At 34.8% G+C, this 5,476-nt stretch overlaps 6 non-coding genes across 6 annotated transcripts; 3 read left to right on the top strand and 3 right to left on the bottom strand.

The window, feature by feature from the left end:
* Window positions 1–1,642: 1,642 nt before the first annotated feature.
* Trnae-cuc lies at window positions 1,643–1,714 on the bottom strand. Its single transcript has one exon. It is a non-coding gene; the product is annotated as a tRNA-Glu (tRNA).
* A 240-nt stretch (window positions 1,715–1,954) lies between these two features.
* Window positions 1,955–2,042, top strand: Trnay-gua. Its single transcript is given in 2 exon segments — window positions 1,955–1,991; window positions 2,007–2,042. It is a non-coding gene; the product is annotated as a tRNA-Tyr (tRNA).
* A 994-nt stretch (window positions 2,043–3,036) lies between these two features.
* Trnae-cuc lies at window positions 3,037–3,108 on the bottom strand. Its single transcript has one exon. It is a non-coding gene; the product is annotated as a tRNA-Glu (tRNA).
* A 252-nt stretch (window positions 3,109–3,360) lies between these two features.
* On the top strand, window positions 3,361–3,448 carry Trnay-gua. The gene is given in 2 exon segments: window positions 3,361–3,397; window positions 3,413–3,448. It is a non-coding gene; the product is annotated as a tRNA-Tyr (tRNA).
* Window positions 3,449–4,396: 948 nt separating this feature from the next.
* On the top strand, window positions 4,397–4,484 carry Trnay-gua. The gene is given in 2 exon segments: window positions 4,397–4,433; window positions 4,449–4,484. It is a non-coding gene; the product is annotated as a tRNA-Tyr (tRNA).
* A 727-nt stretch (window positions 4,485–5,211) lies between these two features.
* Trnal-aag lies at window positions 5,212–5,293 on the bottom strand. The gene has a single exon. It is a non-coding gene; the product is annotated as a tRNA-Leu (tRNA).
* Window positions 5,294–5,476: the final 183 nt, after the last annotated feature.

Genomic DNA, 5,476 nt, shown 5'->3' on the forward strand with positions numbered 1-5,476 from the left:
GATGCATGCTCTACTAATTGCTTTATAAGTCAATCGCCGTCTTTTTATTTTAGTATTTTATAACCAACTGTTGTAGCAGCCATCGGTTGCTATAGTGATATGATCAGTATACGTGCGTATTTACATTTAGCTGTGCGTATGCGTATTTTTCCTCCTGCAATACGCGTTTAACTCATCTAACATCAGCAGTAACAGTACGGATACGATGAATAACTATTGTGAATAGTTTGTAATGTTTAGTGTTAGAATTAAGGTTAACGTTAAGGTTGGTTTACAGTTAAAAGTTCATTTATAAGGACTGTAGAGTTACTTCATTGAAATCCTTAGGTGACTGGTTCAAATCCGGCTCGAGGGATTTTACATTCTTCATTGTTTTACTGAATAACTCAGTAAATGTATTAAAATAATAATTAAACAAGTAAACTATGATATCTGTAAAGAATAATTGAAGTAGGTTATTGTATGGTAGAAATCACCATTGAATAATAGCATTTAATAATCATTGTACAACATCTTTTAATCAATACGATACAGACAATTTGGAGAGTTCCGAAACCAGATAATATGATGTGAAAATAAAATGTTAAATTAATGAATTACAGTATGTCTATTGAGTTTTGCACATTCATAATACCGATAATTGAAAACCCAATAGGCTATCAGAAAAAAGCATTTATCGAAAAAATGATTGGCTGCGGTGGGATTGGAACCCACGCCATCGAAATGACTGGTGCCTAAAACCAGCGCCTTAGACCGCTCGGCCACGCTACCCATAGTAAAGTCTATATTTTGTATTCATTATGACACCGGCAAAATGGGCATTCTGAAATTAGACAACATGATGTAAGTAATGTAAATAATTATTGAAAGTAAAGTATTATAGAATACACTGATATGAAATGAGAACAATGTAAGAAATTATTGAAAGTATTTTAGAATACACATATATAGATGGTGGTTAAAAAACACAGGGATATCATTGAAAAAATATATTTATTCAAAAGTAATTGGCAGCGGTGGGATTCGAACCCAGGCGATCGAAATGACTGGTGCCTTAAACCAGCGACTTCGACCGCTCGGCCACACTACTCGTATTTAAAGTTTTGTTTAATAACTCTCGATAACTCATTTTGTAGAGCGGGGGACTGTAGAGTTCATTAACTGAAATCCTTAAGGTCACTGGTCAAATCCGGATGGAAGGATGCTTTTTAATAATTAGCTTGGAGACGTTTCAATTAATTTTATTTTATATTAATTATATGGTAAATGGATAATGGTATATAGAAGCTATATTTAAAAAATATATAAATGCATCAAGTAAGACATGTTTCTCCTAAAATATAGATAGGCCTATCAAATGAAAGTTTTAAATTAATTGTCTGAACAAAATTGTAATCATTATGTATCCATCTACAAAATAATAATAATAATAATGTTATTATTATTATTATATAATTAATCTATTCTCAAATTCATTATTATATATTTACCACTTGACATCAATTTTCATATATTAATATTTTTATTCTATATTTCATGCATTTATTTATAAGTTTTGTTTTGATATTGCATGGACAATAAAATAAAGACAGTCTTGAGTATACCAGCACAATGTTGAGAACTTTGAGAAAAATAACATGCTTTCCCACACCGGGAATCGAACCCGGGCCGCGGCGGTGAGAGCGCCGAATCCTAGCCACTAGACCATATGTGATACCTGGTGTAACACACGGGAATTGCATTATGTATTGCATCAAGTAGGCCTACTGCCAAATATTGCAAAATTCAGCCCCACTGACGTGATTAACCCAACTCCTGCTTTATCTCACTCTCAACACGCACACACACCCCAACGTCTCATTTTCTGTCCTCACCCCAACGCACTCCTAAAGAATTGTTAATGTTGTTTCAGTGTCTGTTGTATGTTGTTGTTAAGTGCGCAATTACTATGTAACCCTCGATATCTCAGTTGGTAGAGCGGAGGACTGTAGAGTTCGTTCATTGAAACCCTTAGGTCGCTGGTTCAAATCCGGCTCGAGGGATGTTACATTTTTTTCAACATTTTTTTTTATTGAATATTTTTGGTGTTATTGTTCCACTAGCCATCATCATGTTGAAGACTCTTGGCTGTCATCTTTTAAAAAATATAAATGAATGAATACCTGTCACTCTAAAATTTAAATTAATAAACAAATAAACTATGATATTGATAAGGTTTTTTCATGCTTTGTAAAGGATAACTTAAATAGTTTATTGTATGGTAGAAGCCATAATTGCAAATATTTATATAAATATTTATAATATTTATAATATTATATTTTATATCTGTAAATTGAAGTAGGTTATTGTATGGTAGAAATCACTATATAAAATAGCATTTAAATAATCATTGTAGGCCTACAACAGCTTTTAATCAATACGATACAGACAATTTGGAGAGTTCCGAGACCAGATAATATGATGTGAAAATAAAATGTAAAATTAATGAATTACAATATGTCTATTGAGTCTTGCACATTCATAATACCGATAATTGAAAACCCAATAGGCTATCAGAAAAAAGGCATTTATCGCTAAAATCATTGGGTGTAGCTAGCACTAGTGTGTCGTCAACAAAATGAGTATAAAACTTAATAATACCGGATTCTATAAATTTAGGAACAATAGACTCTTCTAGTTCAGTCATTAAAATATTGGCTAAAACTGGTCCAAGGAGTGAGCCCATTGAGACGCCGTCAGTTTGTTTATAGAATTCATCATTACACGTAAATACAGTTTTAGTACAGCAATCCCTAAGTAGTTTCCTTAACGTATTTTTCTTAAGATTAATAGGTATCAATTTCTTATTGCAAACCCTATCAAGAATTATAATAATACCTTAGTAAGGGGAACATTTGTAACAGAGATTCAACATCAAAAGATACAAAACGGTAACCTAAATTATATAAATGTACTAAAGTTTTAGTTTGATATTGCATGAAATATAGAAGTCTTCCGTATACAAACACAACGTTGAATACTTTGAAAATGATGTACTTCCCACACCGGGAATCGAACCCGGGCCGCGGCGGTGAGAGCGCCGAATCCTAGCCACTAGACCATATGGGATGACCGCATTAAGCAAGGGATTTGCATCGTGTACTGCATCATGTGCTTAAAATGACGTGATTAACCCAACTCCTGCTTTATCTCACTCTCAACACACACACACCCACACACCCAACGACTCACACTCACCCAACGACCTCACCTAAACCCACCCACAAAGATGTGTTTTTTATTGTCAGTGTCCCTAGTGGGTTGAATGAGAGTCTGTGATGTTCGGTTAATCGGACTTTGAGTGCGTGCTTGGAGTAGGATCCCTCGATAGCTCAGTTGGTAGAGCGGAGGACTGTAGAGTTCTTTCATTGAAATCCTTAGGTCGCTGGTTCAAATCCGGCTCGAGGGATATTAATTTTTTTTAAATTAGTGAATGTTTTGTTGTTGTTATTGTTCCAATAGCCGTCATCATGTTAAAGATACTCGGTTGTTATTCACCATTAGAATGTTTGACATATACACAGCCAAGCCATTTTTTTTTTTATATAAATAAATGAATGAATACCTGTCACTCTAACTAAAATTTAAATCAACTAAACAAATATACTATGATATTGGTAAGGTTTTTCATGCTTTGTAAAATATACCGTAACTTAAATAGGTTATTGTATGGTAGAAGCCATAATTGGGAATACTATTTAAATAATCATAGTATTTATTTACTTATGGCGCTTGCACCATTTTGGCCTGCCATTGGTGTACTTCCATATGTTGTTTGTCGGTAAGTCGAGGTTCTGAAGAACGCTAGCAGGGGCGGATCCAGTGGTGGAGGTGGAGGCAGGGGCACGTGCCACCTCCTCCCCCCACTTTGCCGCAAAATTTTAAAAATTTAAATGCAAATCAATGTTGCTTTTGTGTACAGTAGATACAGCAAATTGTGTTTATCTACTTTTTCTTGTGCTCTTGATCGCCTTGTTCTGTTGTTGTTGTTCTATGGATTTGTAATTCTGAAATAAAAGATGAATGAATGAATTATGTGCTACTTACTTACCTATTCTGAAACTGTTGTGTCCCCCCCCCCCACCCTCGTTTGAAAACTTCTGGATCCGCCCATGCTATGTACCGTAGTTAGTTATTTGGTAACCATCGTATACATTTATACAGTTTAAGAAAATAATGACAAGTATGACGGATATTGTTATAGTTGGGTTTCTACCATGCAGTCCAAAATGTACACTTGAAAAGCCGTAGAGGTAGATCTGGACACAAAATCAATATTAATAATTCATTTAATTGCACACTACATTTGGTAAATGACTTGATTCCCTGAACGAGTGGGTTTTGTATATTTGTATATCCCTCGATAGCTCAGTTGGTAGAGCGGAGGACTGTAGAGTTCATTCACTGAAATCCTTAGGTCGCTGGTTCAAATCCGGCTCGAGGGATTTTTTTTCTCTTTTATTTTATTTGGTGATTGGATTTTACAGAAATTAATTGGTACAATACAGTGATTAGAATTGTACATAAATAAACATTGTTGAAGGGAGTTTATATCAGCGAGCTTAAGAAGATTGAGATAGAGAATAAAGTAGAAGTGTGAGATGGTGGTTGGGCTCCAGATATAATCCTGATAGCCTTAATCTTTTGAATTGTTTGGAGTATAGTTAAGTTGGAGGGGTAAGTGTTACCTTAAACAATATTGGAATAACTCAAATAAGGAAGAATAAGGGAGTAATAGAGAATACGAAGAACGTTAAAGGGAACAAATGAGGATAACCTTAAAATGATACCAAGGCTTTTGGATAGGCCTACTTTGTTTTCAATTTGGTTGATATGCTTCTTCCAATTTAATCCGCTGTCTAAATGGACCCCATCAATCTTAGTAGATTGGGTGTCGGGGAGTTCATAATCATCAATATATATTTTGAAGTGTGGAAGATCGTCACTTTGTGATTTCTGGGTTTCGAAACAGAATGAAGCTAAACCTCTTGTGGTTGATCGAAAGTTTGTTGGCAGCAAAATGGAGAAATGGAGATTAAATTACAGGAGACATTATGATGTACAACTGAAAACGATGTAAATTATTATTGAAAGTATTTTAGAATATACTCATATAGATGGTGATTGAAAAACACGGGGCTATCAGAAAAAATATATTTATTCAAAAGCAATTGGCAACGGTGGGATTCGAACCCACGCCATCGAAATGACTGGTGCCTTAAACCAGCGCCTTAGACCGCTCGGCCACGCTACCCATATATGAACGTTTCCCTCGGTAGCTCAGATTGTAGAACTCGAGACTGTAGAGATCATTCACTGAAATCCTTAAGGTCGCTGGTTAAAATCCAACTCTAGAGATGGTTATTTGTATAATTATCTTGGAGCTTTTCGATTTAATAGGCAATGTATTTAACATGAATGGTCTATAGAAGCTATA

Source organism: Anneissia japonica, unplaced genomic scaffold (assembly GCF_011630105.1).
Source record: "Anneissia japonica isolate Jap-2015-1 unplaced genomic scaffold, ASM1163010v1 scaffold251325_len469956_cov165, whole genome shotgun sequence".
Classification (NCBI taxonomy): Eukaryota; Metazoa; Echinodermata; class Crinoidea; order Comatulida; family Comatulidae; genus Anneissia; species Anneissia japonica.